Source organism: Ambystoma mexicanum, chromosome 7p (genome assembly GCF_040938575.1).
Source record: "Ambystoma mexicanum isolate Mex_15411 chromosome 7p, UKY_AmexF1_1, whole genome shotgun sequence".
Taxonomy (NCBI): Eukaryota; Metazoa; Chordata; class Amphibia; order Caudata; family Ambystomatidae; genus Ambystoma; species Ambystoma mexicanum.
Genome location: NC_090939.1, coordinates 189163713 through 189179426, shown reverse-complemented (window position 1 = coordinate 189179426; position 15714 = coordinate 189163713). Strand labels below are relative to the sequence as shown.

Below are 15714 nucleotides of genomic sequence, written 5' to 3'. Positions count from 1 at the left end.
CAATTTCCAGCAAGCATTTCCTGGAAGTCCTCGTAGAGTGAGTTTGGGGGAGGAGAAATCATTTTAGAGAATGCAATTACAGTCCGCCAAAGATATTTGTCTTCTAGTGGATATAAACCCAATTCATGTATAATGATAGCGTTCGGTAGATATCCAGGAAGCCCCAAAATTTTCTTCCAAAGTTTACCTTGTAGGAGATTTAGGAGGGGCCCCAAATTCAGAAGGCACATGTCGACTGCATACAGGAGGATGGGCTCTATTTTCATGGTATAATATTGTATAAGAGGCAGGAGGGAATAACGACAGCATTTGACAAAAATAATTCTCATTTGGGCCAATAGTGGGTTAAACTTGGCATTCAACACTATGCGCCACTTGCTGATAGACGTCCCATTCGATAGATGATGGCCCAAATACGTAATCTCTTCTTTTCCCAAGATCGGCTGGGCATTTATTGTAAAGTTAAATCTCTGAAGCTTTTTTTTGGCAGTGAAGACCAATATGTGTGTTTGGCTGAATTAATGGTCATGTTATTCAGTGTACAATATTCACAAAACAGTCGGAACGGCACTCTATCGAATATTATGACGTCATCAGCAAATGCTAGCCAGTTGAGACTCATGGAACCCAGTATTGCCGGGAAAGAATTGGAACCGTGCCAGATCTTGTCAATATCGGCGAGGTAAAGATTGAATAGGACCGCAGCCAAATTGCAGCCCTGTTTGACACCTATGTACGTAGGTATATTGTCAGTTAATAACCCTTCCGCGTTGATACGCACCCGGTAGGATGTATTCTGGTGTAATGCTGCAATTAGCGCTACTAGTGTGGATGGTATACCATATGCCAGCATCTTTTGCCAAAGCCGAGTGCGAAGTACATTGTCAAATGCAGCCGAAAGATCCAGTGCTGCCATATATATGGTGCCATTTGACTTGGAGTGTGCATTCCGAAGGAGATGGGCTAAAATTGAAGCATTTAGTTGAGTACCCATTGCTCTCCGAAAGCCGACCTGGGCTTTTGAGAGAATTTTTAGGTCGTGTATATGGACTTCCAATTCTGACAGGATCAATCGTGCAAAGATTTTCCCAGCTGTATCTATAAGGGCAATAGGCCTAAAATTTAAAGGTTTGCTTAAGGCACCCTTTTTGTGTATTGGAATAATTATGTCCGTCAGCCAAGATTTCGGAATATTGCCAGTGTTATAGATCAGCTGATAGCAAGGAAGGAGGTACCTGGCCCAGAAATGAGGATCGTCTTTTAGGACGCAAGGGGGCAACCCATCTGGACCAGCGGCTTTGGAAAACTTCAATTGGGAGATTGCCCATATAATATCTTTTATGTCCCAGGGACAAACCCGAGGAAAGGACAATTGCATATTACTACTTTCTATTTTGGAATGCATAGTTGGCAGAGCATATTTTTGAGAAAAAAACTTCTCCCATTCCGGTCCCGAGATGGTCGCCACAGAGCGGATATCCGCCTTACCTGACGGGTTTCTTAAAATGGCCCATATCTCTCGCGTTTTTTTTTTACAGAGCAGGTTAATCATACGTTGGTTGGCAAAGGTGTAGGTAGCCTGCCGAAGAAGCTTTATTTGGTGCTTAAATCGCCCAGTGATGTAATTTTTTTCACGATGAAAGATACGAGGGCTGAGTGACTTTTTTCTTAGGTTAACCAATTCACGATTTTTTTGCTTTTTTAAGATTAAAATCTGATTAAGGTTTAGATGGGCATCCGGGGGGATACCTTTACACAAGGCATCCTTCACTAAGGATAAGAGGTGTGTCTGAATCATATTGAAATTTATTTCATTAATTTTTTCGATATTTGCCAGCGATATGGAGTCATCGTGACACACAATGAGATCTCTATTCACCAGGAACACCAGTTTCCTACACACGATAGTATTCCAATTGACCAAGATGGTATTTCTGTCAGGAACCGCCAAACAGACAGGAGCTGAAGGCATATAGGCATCACACCCCATCTGGAGTCGCGAGCACAGCATGTGATGGTCGCTCAGACCCAGGTCTAAAATTAAGACTGGTTCAAGCAGCCCAGAACACACTTTGGATGCAAGGACATAGTCGATGAGGGATGAGGCATTGCCCCGAGACCATGAAGTATGTAGAGAATGAGGTGCCAAGTGAATTGGGTAAATGCCCCATTTTTCAAAGAAACTTATCAGTTGTTGCCCTCTATAAGAGGCTTGTTGTGCGTAAAACGAGGAAGAAGTAGAAGAACATAGTGTATTAGAAAACTGGAGATATGAGTTTAGGTCGCCTCCGATCACAATTTCATGATTGTTGCACGAGACAGAAGCATGGCCCAAAATCCTGTCCAGATCCTCCAGAAGAAGAGTAAGAGAAACTGACTTAGGATTCCAATACAGCGACATTAGAAGCAAGGGCGAGACCTTAGAGTGTTCAAACGACAACTCCACTAAGATGCATGATATCGAGGTATCCAGTTTAGAGGCCACTGCTTTTAGACCATTTTTAATAAGAACAGCAATACCACCGGAAGGTCGGCCTGCAAGTATGCGGCTTGCTGGAACAGAAAAGCTAGAATAACCATCGAGAACAATCTCGTTTAGGGTCATAGTTTCCTGAAGAAATAAGATATCTGGTTTCTTATCAGGGACAGCCCGCTTGTGCCATCCTACCAGGTTGCTCAGGCCACAACAATTCCAGGATGAAATAGTCAAACTGGCCAATTATGAGCCCAGAGTAGGCCCTTTGATGGCTGCAGCTGTTTTTATCAGGGGTTCCAGCCAAGCCAGCCCACACAGTGCTTGGGTTAGCGATGCTAGTTGGAGTGAGAGTTGAGTAACCTGGGAGTCGGACGAATCTAAACCTGGACCCACTGGACATACTGGCAAAGTGGGAGGCGCCCAGTCAAGAAAAGCCCATGCACTATCCATATCTGAAAATAGGCATGGTGTGAGTCCAATAGAGAGAAAGTCCTCAGCAAACTCCAATAGCATTTTAGTTATAATCTGCGATTGGACTCTGCAGAGGGCTCTATGGTTGTTGTGCGTTGCCAATTTGACCCAGTCGAGGTCCTTAGATGAAAGATTCCTAAGAGCTGGAATCTGGAAAAACGAATTTATCAAAAATGACCTATTTATGCGAGCAGGGCCATTTATCTCTGAATTACTAGTCCAACCAAGAATTAGTTTCATGTCCTTTGGTGTATGCGTGAAGGACAAGGCGTCAGGAATGGATTTTCCAACAAATGTTTGCGGGAGGTGCACAACCTCCACATTAGGAGGCCGTACCGGAGACGCCAAAGACTCGGGCGCTTCTGGTTGGAGAGTAGGACAAACGCAATCTTCGACTACCCCAGAGGGAGGTGCTGAAGGAACAGCAGCTACTACCGTAGCATCCAAAAACCCTTCCAACTGTAAGGGGGCGCTACTTGGGCTCACAACAGGTATCACTAAAGCGTCAGCTGGGATCGTAGTGCTCGCCTTTCTAGGTTGGATGTTGGGAAAGAAGGAATGAAGCTGAGATTGCAGCTTGACCGTGGGAATTCCTTGGGGGCCACGAGGGGCGATCAGAGTGTTGCCATTTTTCAAAGCTGCAATCTGTAGGTGTCTCCTACTTTCCTCATCAAGATCGCATAGAACCAAGCCAAGGTCATCATGGCTAGTCCCAATACCCGAGTTTGCTTTAGCTTCAGGAAGGAGTTGGGCACAAACGGGAGTTGGTGTTTTAAAGATAGATTTCTTCTGGCTAGCCTTGGTAAGGTTTAAGCGTTTTTGAGCTCTTAGGAAGGACTTCCTTGCTTTACGCGAGACAAAATGTCTACCTTCGTGCACCACAGGTCCTTCCTCCAAGTCCTGGAAAAAATCTGCCACCGTCGATATAGGACTAGGCAGGGCCTCAATAATATCAGTCAGGGGAGAGGGGCTGTCCGGAGGAGCAACAACCCCTTGAGTAACTTGGGATCCCTCACTTGGAGAATCTATGGGAACCAAGTGATTCTGGGTTACGGCCAGCTTGTAAAGAAGCTGCTCCACCTGTAATAGACGTTCGTGCTGGAGTTTAAGAATCTCCACCGTGTCTATAGCCTCTGATTTTGCATGCTCCAACATGACCGGCTTTTCCCCTGTCACAACCTGAAAATGAGAACTCTGTGGAGAAATTATAGAACAAAGTCCCGGATCAGTTTGGGAACCTTGAGTGGAAGTCAAAATAGTAGTAGGGAGGTGGATTGCTCTAGCTGGGACATTCTCCAGCATTTTTTCAAAATGGGCCAGGTAGAAGGATCTAGAGTGTTCTTCTGCTAGGATAAAGCCTTCCAGTCTGGCCATCTTGTCTTTCATAAGAGATAATGAAGACTGCATCTCCCTTATGGAGTAGTGTGTGAGCTCGTGCCCCTTATCCAGCAAGTTGAGAATGTGTGAGATGACGGGAAAGTTGAAAGGTTCATTGAGCTGAGTGTGTGAACAGAAATCCTCTGGGGTAGAAGCCGATCCAACTTCTCCCTTTAGGGCTGCAAGGTCTGCCTCTTCGTTCGCCAAAGAAAAAGGGTCCACACCTCTTGAAAGAAAAGGCCCTATCGGCAACTCTTCACCAGCCTGAATATTGTCGTAAGGAGAGGGGGCTCCCCCTTCCAAACCCCTATTAAGGGAGGTCAACGGGACAGTCTCGTGGCCGCCATCTTTTTCATTGTTGGATTCTGAGGGGAGATGAAAGTGAACTTGTTCACGAAAGGGAAAGGCAGACGACGCAGGAGACGAGGGGCCCAAAGAGAGCCGCACTCTTTTGCTTAATTCGCTGACAATGGTAGGTGCCAAAATAGATGTGTCAGCGATACACGGAAGGCCTCGAAGGCCTTGCCTAGGAGAACAATCTGATTCATAACCATGACTAAGCACGTCACCCTCGTCCCCGACATACTCATTGGCTTCTTGGACTGAGAAGGTTGACACAGCCAGAGACGGGGGCAGACCATGTAGAGATAAGGGGGTGACCGATGGTGGTATGGCCGTTGTAACAGTCTCATGACACCCCTCTTTGCCCAGCCCAACCCCCCTCTCTATTGGTAAACTAGACATAGGTAGTAAAGGTTCATATGGTGCCGAAGACTGAGGGAGGGGAGTGAATTGGGTGTTAGTAACAGACTCTTGAGCGAGTTCCTGCGGAGGAGAGCCGGTTTTACAGCCACTTCTTAGAATCGGGCTCAAACTCAGCAGCAGTACACACCCCAAGGCCAAACAGTGAAACCCACCCTTTTTTTTATCCAGGACAGAGAGTGTCTTCCGTGTGGCAGCGGTTGGGCCACGCCATAGATGCGGAGCGGCAGCGGGCGGAAGAGGCATGGCTCACAATGGTCAGGGCGGAGAACTCCATGCGGAGGGCCCTGAGGCGGGCCGAGTGCCTCGAGGCAATCCGCAGGGGTTTGGAGGTGGACACGTCGACGGCCCTGCAGATCCTCGGGGCCATGGAGGAGGACCGCCTCCGGGACATTGAGCAGGAGTTCGATGATGCCCTGGCCCGGGACATCCACAAGTGTGCCGTCAAACTAGCCCGCTGCCCTTGTACATAGTCATGTAGGTAGTGTTAGGTTTCATTTTTTTTTGGATTTATTTTGGACCTTTCGGACATTGGCCACATTTTTGTATATAGTTTATTTTATTAGTTAGTGTAGTTAGATAGGTTTCCTTTCTTTTGTTGGGATAATGGACCCTGGCTTGTTCGTAAGTACATAGTTCACTGTTGGATAGTATTTTTCTTTCACATTTTAACCATGGAGCAATGGCTTTCAATTTTATTTCCCATTGGATTTTGTTTTCTGGACAGTGACTTTGGACACCATTACTTTGGATTTTGATTTTTGGTTTTGCTTTTTTCCACGGACATGCTTCTTTTCATTTATTTACATTCCCATTTCCGTTTCTTTATTTTTGATTCTATTTATGTTTCCTTTAATACATATTTTCTTTATCAAACTTCAATGTGTAGTATCATCTCATTGGTTTCATGCATATCATGATATGGGTTTTGAGATTCAGTGACACCCATTGGGTGTATGTGAGGGAAATGTGTTTGTTTCGGAACTTGCAATTGGTGTTCTGTCATGTAATTGCCAATTATGAGTGGGTGGATGCAATACTCGGGGGCCTTGTGGAATCTGCCCCTGGTGGCTGGGGGATGGGGGTGGTGGTAGACATGAGTGGGGGCCTGGTGGAGGGTGCCCCTGACTGCTGGGGGGTAGGGGGTGGTGGGAGACATGGGTGGGGCCCTGGTGGAGGGTGACCCTGCACTGCTGGGGGGTGGGGGTGGTGGGAGACATGGGTGGGGGCCTGCTGGCAGGTGCCCCACAGTGTTGGGGGTTGAGGGGGGTGGGAGACATGGGTGGGGGTCTGGTGGAGGGTGACCCTGCACTGCTGGGGGGTGGGGGTGGTGGGAGACATGAGTGGGGGCCTGGTGGAGGCTGCCCCTGGTGGCTGGGGGGTGGGGGTGGTGGTAGACATGAGTGGGGGCCTGGTGGAGGCTGCCCCTGCACTGCTGGGGGGTGGGGTGGTGGGAGACATGAGCGGGGGCCTGGTGGAGGCTGCCCCTGGTGGCTGGGGGGTGGGGGTGGTGGTAGACATGAGTGGGGGGCTGGTGGAGGCTGCCCCTGAACTGCTGGAGGGTGGGGGTGGTGGGAGACATGAGTGGGGGCCTGGTGGAGGCTGCCCCTGCACTGCTGGGGGGTGGGGGTGGTGGGAGACATGAGTGGGGACCTGGTGGAGGCTGCCCCTGGTGGCTGTGGGATGGGGGTGGTGGGAGACATGAGTGGGGGCCTGGTGGAGGCTGTCCCTGCACTGCTGGGGGGTGGGGGTAATAGTGGACATGAGTGGGGGCCTGGTGGAGGCTGCCCCTGCACTGCTGGGGGGTGGGGGTGGTGGGAGACATGAGTGGGGGCCTGGTGGAGGCTGCCCCTGCAATGCTGGGGGGTGGGGGTGGTGGGAGACCTGAGTGGGGGCTTGGTGGAGGCTGCCATTCCTTTATGACGGCGCAAGGACTTCAAAAAAACTATTTCTTTTTGAAGTCATGGGCGCCCCCACACCCTTCCAACCACCCAACCCCATGACATGGAGGCTTCCAGGTTGGAGGCCTCATGTAATGGGGTGAGGGGAGTACTATGACTTCAAAAAGAAATAGTTTATTTTTGAAGTCCTTCTGCATTCAAGACATTGTTCCGTCATGTTAATAGAAATAATGTCTTTATGAAGGCAGAGTGACTTCAAAAACAAAGTCAGAGGGCGACCCTGTACACTGTGGCATGGAGGCCTCCAGCTCCATGAAGGGGAAAAAGCCTTCCTGCTGCATGGAGCTGGAGCTATCGTTCCCTGTCCTGGATCAACGGATTGAAAGGTAAGAACATGTATTTTGTGTAAATGTGTGCGTGCATGTAAGTGTGTGTATATGTAAATGAGTGAGTGAGTGCATGATGTATGGGTGGCTGCCTGGGTGCGCGTGTGTGTGTATATGGTGAAAGGATGCACATGCAAATGTGTGCGTGTGTGGTGAATGCTCACATATATTGCAGTGAACCCTCAAACCCCGTGGTATCTGATAGACTTGCCCCTTTGGGAACTGGAGTGGTTCTGTCTGGAATTCCCATTTTGCGATCTGCTGGTGCTCAGAGCTCCAGTTAAGAATTTGAGGTAAGATCATTCTACTCCCGGTTTTGTGAAGTTGGTAGTTTAATGATTATGTTGTGAATGAAAAGGTAGATCTCATTAACGACTGAATTTTCTGGCAAGTAAAAACAAACTCCATTTAAAAAAAAAAACAAAGTATTCTTATTGTAATTCTTTGCAGTTACCAAGTATGGTAAATAAAAATCATTTTTATCATACAGGCTGTCTCGGCATCAAGCAACTGGCTGAGAGCTAATGACATCTAACTAATCCGACCTGCTTGACCTGACTGTCCCTACTAGCTTTCCACCTGCATGCCCCAGTTCTGATACCACTTTCTGTATTTTACTCCATTGTATATTACTGTACCTATTCCACTGTATATCACCTCCACATTGTGAATATTCCTGTACCTTGATCACCTCCTGTCTCGACCTTGCTCCAGCCCTGCTCATTCTTGCTTATTGTATACTGCATTATGACCATGCACATGTACCTGTATATATTTTATTTATGGCAGAATGTATTATGTTTATGTAATTGTACCTGTAACAAAGCTGAGCATATTCTTGTCTTGTGCGCCCTGATGCTCCAGGGCCTGGCGCGCCCTACAAATAATAAACTAAACTAAACTAAACTAAGCAAGAGTTTGGCAAGTGTCCTCTTGTGAAAGCTGCTGCTTCCACATCACCTGAGCAGTGCAGGTTGCATAATAAGTCGACACATGCGTACCTATTAAGCCCTAATTTTGTTTGTTGGGAGCTTTGGCCTGATTTTAGGGAGTAAAATATACAGCTATGCAAATTCCCTGGCACCTCGTCAGTGCTGGAGGCAGAGGCTTCTGGTCCTGGGCATGCTGGCACAGATCGTAGATGCAGGTTCTGTTGCCTCGATGTGCAGTCCTTTTAGCATTTATTATGTTGAAGAGTGAGGAACCCTTATGTTTTACATAATACAGAAAAGCCACAGAAGTAATGATTTTTGCTAAAATACTATGGTAGCCTGCTAGTTCTGTAGATATTTGGTTCAAATCTGTTTAATCTGTTTAGCGCTCTTAAAAAGAAACCTACTGAATGTATGTTGATATTCATTTCTGTGCTGCCTGTGTTTTATTTATTTTATTTATATTGATATTCCTTATTGTGGTTAACATGTACCTACAACATACATCTTTTAATATTTTTGGGCAAGGCTACACACTCATATTTTATATTGTGTGTATTTTATTTAAAGTATAATAAACAGAAAATAAAATATCAACAAACTACAAGTTGGTGTGATCTAACCAAATATACTTCACAAGGACATTTTATCACCAATTGTGTGATATTTTAGGACTAGCCTTTATCCAGACTGCTCGGTATTCTCACCACTGCATCTTCTACGCATCCCGAATCTGAGCCACAGATCAACACTGTAATGTGTGCTGGGCTGGGGTGGTAAAATCTCCCTGAACAGCAGCACCTGTGCCAGGGGATGCCAACAATGTTCCAGTTCGAAAAATCAGTAATAGTCTGGGGTCCTACTGCTAGGTCCATCAAGAGGCAGAATGGGCAAAGGGGCAAATGGTCTTGCCGGCCCTCACCGGGTCCTCCATCACCTCACTCTGAATGGAAAGAAAAGGTGCTCTGTCTGGTTGGGTTCTGGAAGGGAACTTGTGTGCCTCACGACCCCGAAGTTAGACTTGGCCATCCCAGTAGTTTGTAAATGGTTATCCTAAGCTAAGAGCCGCTCTGTTAGAAAACATGTCTCCATAGTATCTCTTCTTTCATTCTGCCCAATATTTCATGCAGTGGTTCTATTTTAAGTAATACTTGTGCTTGACTGCTCCTATTTTGCATAGATTCGTTTCAGATCAGATTACAAACACACAAGCCCCCAATCACCATCTCACGGGGTCCCAGTAGCAGAGAACTCTGAGCAGGTACCCTTTGCCAGATTCTGTGCCAGCTCGCCACTTCCTGTCTTCTCAGAGAAGAGTGGACCGCGGGGCAGAGAAAGAAAGCGGAGACGAGAAAAATAATTGGAATAGAATGGAAGGATGAAAGAAAGAGGAAAGAGAACAGAAAAAGAGGGAAGAGGGAATGAAATTTGCGACGGAAGAACCGAGCACAGGCGATGAAGACATATGACGATTGGAAAAATTGATATGGCAGGCAGAATGATGCAGAAAAGGGGGATACATGAAGATGGAGAGGCTGGCAAAGGGTCGCGGTAATGTAATGCGTCCCTCTGTGGAGCGCCTGATGAACCCAGAACCCATCCCACCACCTTACAGTAATACTGATGTGAAAAACACAGAGCAAGACGCTTGGGGTGCAAAGTTAGCATGGTATCGAAGTGTGCCGTAAGCACTAACCCCTTAGCATGGTATCGAAGTGTGCCGTAAGCACTAACCCCCGACCCCGCCCCCGGTTCCCACCCAATAGTACCGGAGGGTCTAAATAGTTTGGCCTGGTCAGGGATCTTCAATATATAATATAATTTCTTTTTTTTATAACCAAATCTTTATTTGCTCAACGCTGTTTGCACATATGATTAGCTTTGCATCTCCATGTAATACTTTACATAGCACATTTCTCATCAGCATCCTATCCTTACATCAACAACAATACCCCTCCTGTCCCTTGCCCCCCCCACCAGTTCCTACAGGCAGCTCATTAAGTCCTCGTAATTGCGGCTCAGCCCTCATCTTCCCCTACCATCCCCAGTGCCCTCAGTCTCTTTGGGATGCATAGGTGTGTGGTATCCTTGATTGCATCATTTATAAAGGGTGACCAAACTTTACTGCATTTCCTCATTGACCTCTTTATTGTCACCTTCATCTTCTCCATATCTATCGTATCCCATATAGCATAATACCATTGTATAATGGATGGCGGCTCCTTCTGCTTCCACTGCTTCAGTATGCGTTTCTTTGTGGCCATCATTAAGTTAGCCCATAACCTTGCAGCCTCCCCATTTAGACTTGGTTGTCCATCAGTTATAGCGCCTAGGAGAACCGCTACTCCATCCACCTCCTGGTCTACTCTCACTATTTCGAGTACCTTTTGATTTCACCTCCTGCCAGAAATGTTTAAGCATCTGACATGCTCACCAGGTGTGTTCCATGGTTCCCAATTCCCCACACCCCCTCCAACACTCTGCTGACCTTGAGGGAAACATCTTATGAAGTCTCTACGGGGTGTAATGCCACTGGTGTAACAGCTTGTATTGTATTTCCGGATGTTGCACCGATGTGTATGATATGTGCCATCCTTTTAGCGCCTTCTCCCATTCCTTGTCAGTGCGCGCCCTTCCCCTTACCTTCCCCCATTTGTCCCTCAGTGCCCCTTCTCCCTCCTTGGCAAGATCTTCTAAATCGCTGATATCAGTCCCCTGTTGCTCTCTGTTGATAACATTAGCTTTTGCCACTCTGTATGCTCCCTTATAGCCCCTTCCATCATTGCGGGGGTTCCCGGCCAGTGTCTTAGTTGTTGATACGCATACAGGTGCCCTTTCTTTACACCCAATTCCCTTCTACAGTCAGCAAATGACCTGAAGTGTGTTCCTTCATACAGATCGCCAATCTCCCTGATCCATCCACCCATTGCTTAAACCGGTTATATTCCCTTCCCGGGGGGAAGGCGGGGTTGCTAAAAATGGGTGTTGCAGCAACGGCAAAGGAGATAGTTTAAACCTCTTGTTCAGCTGTTCCCAAATCTTCAGGGTGTTTCTAGTGATTGGATTTCCCAGTAGCCCTCCTGGTCTCTCCACCTTTCTCATCCCTGATATCTTCAATAGGTGCTCTCCCGGCACTGCATGCTCTATGCCCACCCAGTGCTTCTGATTTCCCACCCTTCCCCACTCTGCCATTGCTCTCAGCTGCGCCACCTGGTAGTATTTCATTATGTTGAGGCAGGCCACTCCCCCCTGAGCCTTGCTCCTGAATATCACTTTCCTCCCTATCCTCGGCTTTTTCCCTCTCCAGATAAACTTCATGATGCTCTCCTGAATGTCCTTCATCAGTCTCCCCGGGACTCCTAAAGGAATCGACTGCAACAGGTATAGAAGCCGAAGAAGTATGTTAATTTTGACAGCGGCTATCCTTCCAAACCATGATATGTACAGCCCTCTCCATCTTGCTAGGTCCGCCTTGATTTGCTTCAGCAGCGGGTGGTAGTTTGCCCACAGGTATCTGACTGGTCCTGATGCCCACCTGAATGGGTTGCTTTTTACTAGATGGTTCCTCTCCTTTTCCCCTCTGGATAGATTTAGTATTTCCGACTTTCCAAAATTCACTTTAAAACGTGACACTGCAGAGAAAGCCCTTATCTCTTCCATTATTGCCGGTAGCGATGTCTCTGGCTCTGTGATCATCAGGATCACATCATGAGCAAACAACCCTATTTTGTGATCTGTCTTCGCCCATCTGACCCCTCGTATCTCCCTATTCTCCCTTATCCGATGTGCAAAGGGTTCCATCACTAGGGCGAAAAGGAGTGGGGAATGTGGGCATCCCTGCTTTGTCCCTCTTCTTATTGTGAATGGGTTGGTCAATCTCCCATTTACTTTAACCCTAGCTTGAGGGTTCTGGTAGTGCGCCTGAATCATACGAAGCAAACTAGGTCCTACTCCCACCTTTCTGAGTATTTGCTCCATAAAGGCCCAGTTGGCGCGGTCAAAGGCTTTCTCTGCATCTAACATCAAGCAGGTGGGTGTGTCACCTGCCCCTCTCCCTGCCTTGTCGATAACATGTAATACCCTCCTCATATTGTCAAAGGTATTCCTTCCTTGAATAAACCCTGTTTGATCCTGCATCATCAGACCCGGTAGGTTCCCTTCCAGCCTTCCTGCCAGTACCCTCACATGGCGTCCACATTGATGAGCGCTATAGGGCGGTATGGGGTGCATAGGTGTAGATTCTTCCCCGGCTTCGTGATGAGAGTGATGTGTGCCATGTTCATGGACTTGGATATCTCCCCCTTCTTTCGAAAGTGTTTGAATACTTCCACTAGGGCTTTGGCTAGTGGTTCCCTAAATGCTATGTAGAATGCTGCTGTTAGCCTATCCTCCCCTGAGCTTTTGTTCGCCTTAATCGTGATATCGCTCTTTGCACCTCTTCACACGTTATGGGTTCCTCTAGTTGTTGTCTTTGTTCGGGGTTAGTCTTGGCCCTTCCCATCCTGCAAGGTATGCCGCTTGCCCTTCCTTGTCCGCTGGGTCCTCCCCATACAGGTCTGCATAGAACTCTTTCACAATCTTACGTTTGTCTCCCTCCGCCCCCATTTGTTTGCCCCCCCTCCTATCCTCCAGGGTGTCTATAAACGAGTTCTGCTGGCTGTCCTCACTTTGTTGCCCTGCTCATAAAACCTCTGCCTGCTCCATAGGAGTGTCCTCTCCACCACCCTATCAGTCATTTGTTTGAGTTCCCTCTCGTATGCTCTAGCCTCCTGGCCACCTTATTTGTTCCCTTTTCTTCATGCGTCCTCTCAAGTTCCCGTATCTCTCTCTAGTCCCTCCTCTGCCTCTCTTCTTTCCTCGTGGCTCTTCTTTGAGGCCTCTATCAAGTACTCTTTAATGCACTGCTAAAACACATCCCATCTCTCCCCCTGTTTATTTCCCTCAATCCCCCATCCTCCACAAATTGGCGTATCTCATTCTCTGTTTGTTGCCTCACCACCTAATCTCTAATAAGATATTCTTTCAGTCTCCACCCCCCTGTCCCTTTCCGCATGCCCCCTCCCACTCTAGCGAAACCGCTGCATGGTCTGATATTGTCATACTCCCAATATGTACTCTGCTGGTTGCCTGGACCACCCCTCATGTTGCCATAATATAATTTATTCAGGAGTAGGTCTTGTGGAATAATCTCATTCTTGTGGGTGGCGTGTCCTCCACACATCATTGACTGCCTCCTCTTTAAGCCTACTTAGCAGGTGTTTGGACATTGTCCCTATTGCGCGTCCCCTCAGGCCTTCTGACCTATTACAGACGGGATCCACTGCTAAGTTGAAATCCCCAGATACAATCATTTTTCCCTCCCCAACCTTACCCAGTTCCGCTAAATACTTTTCAAAGAACCCTTCCTGTCCTTGGTTGGGGGGATGTACTGACACCCAAGTATACAACTGACCTCTCATTTTCCCTTTCACCATAACATACCTACCCTCTAAATCCTGTTTCACCTTAATCCCTTCAATTCGGAAGGCTTTATGGAATAGGATTGCCACCCCTGCCCGTTTAGTTCCCGCTGTAGCATGACATTGTAGTGGGTAGTTCCTACTTTGCAGGCGACCCTCATCGCCCTTCATCAGATGTATTTCCTGTAGGCATACTATATCTGGCCCCTCTTTGTCAAGTTCCCTCAGGATTGTGACCCTCTTATTAGGGGTTTTCAGTAAGGGGTTACATTCCATTACTTTAACCTATGCATCTCCCTTTGCTGGCGTTTACCACCAGTTGCCCTGGCACCCCCTGTTTCCTTTGAATGACTTAGTCTGTGCCTCGTTGCACCCTGTCGCCCTCAGAACTGATTATACCTCCCCAACATGTAACTGTCCCTGGATCTATTGTCTAGGTTCTCAAAGTGGTCCCCTTTAGCGGACCGTGTGTGGCTTTGCCCCAAAAACCACTCAACCTCCCTGCCCGGACATTTCCCAATTTATTACACCACATTAGGCTATATTCTAAGCCTTTTCTAGTGAGACTCTTCCCAAGCCCCATTGTCCCTCTTCATGTCTTCTTGGCCTTCTTCGTGGTCCACCCTTGGGGCCCTGATCATACTTCACCCAGTGTCTCTCCCAGGTGGGCTTTCGTGCCATCTTCCCCTGTCCCTGAGCCATCCCCAGGGCCCTCAGACCATCCTCCACCTGGGAAACTGTTTTTTCCTCATTGCCCATCCTAAATTGAAGCCTTGTTGGGAAGAGCCACCGGTATCTCATCTTCCTCTTACTAAGTTCCTCTGTGAGTGGCTTGAATGAGCGTCTCCTCACCAATGTGGCTTGGGACAGGTCATCATATAGCTGGGCTTCACACCCCTGCACTCAGATTTTTCCCTTCTTCCTGGCTGCCCCTATGAGCTGCGCGTTGGCCTTATAATTATGCATTTTCACTAGTATGTTATGTGATCACGCACCAGGGTCCATCCTCTTGCTGGCCACTCTGTGTGCTCTTTCTATCTCCATACTTCGGGCATGTTCCTCCTCTGCTAGATTCTCGAACAGTTCCCGGCAGGCTTCTAGATCAGAGCCCTCCATTCCCTCCCCCAGGTCTTTAATCTGAATGTTATCTCTTTGCGATCTGTTTTCTAGATCCTCGCACTTCTCTTCCAGGGCCCTTATTCTCTCCTCCGCCTGTTTTGTTTGTTGTGCCCACTGTTTTGTACGTTGTTCGTAATGGCCTGTGACAGCTCTTCTCTTATGCTTGCACCTTCTGCCTTGACTGTCTCAGTGAGCTTGCCTTTGAATTTGACCAGTGCCGCAAGCAGATCCTCTTTGGTGAATGTCATACCCCCGTCGCTCTGCCCTGCCGGGTTTTCATAGGGAGTTTTTGTTTGTACGTGTCCCTTGTGGCACCCTTCCTGGTTCCGCTCTCCTAGGTTAATGTTCCTTTTTTCGGTCCCATCAACTTTCCACTATTCTATTCCTGCTTTTACTTTACTTTATTGATTTGTAATGCACAGCTATGGGCCTTGAGAGGTATTGGCGCGGACAAGACAAACTAACGAAAAACAGACAGTAACAATGTCCCATCGGGTCACACCAGGCCACGAGAGTATGACCTAATGGTAGATCAATAGAAGAGCCAGGTCTTAAGGTTCCTCTTGAAAGCCGTCCGGGTGACTGTTGTCTTAGGGTCAGCGGTAGAGAGTTCCACAATTTAGGGGGGCGAGAAAAAAGGCTGAACCCTCTGCTCGCTGGTCTCTGGTGGCTCAGATTCTCCTGTTCTGTCCTCCTTCCAGTGGACTTGTGGTCCTCCCCTGCTTGCTCTTTTCCAGTCTATTTCCGAGGTGTCCGCCTTGTATGCGCTCCAGGGTGGCTCCTCTGATGCTCCCCGGGCCTTCCTCCATTGCGCCTTGATTCACTCCTTGT

The 15714-nt window shown here is 47.7% G+C and overlaps 1 long non-coding RNA gene across 1 annotated transcript in view; it reads left to right on the top strand.

The window, feature by feature from the left end:
- The window catches only part of LOC138526539 (uncharacterized), a 204266-nt gene that overhangs the window by 16836 nt on the left and 171716 nt on the right, over nt 1-15714 (top strand). The gene's annotated exons all lie outside the window — the stretch shown is intronic.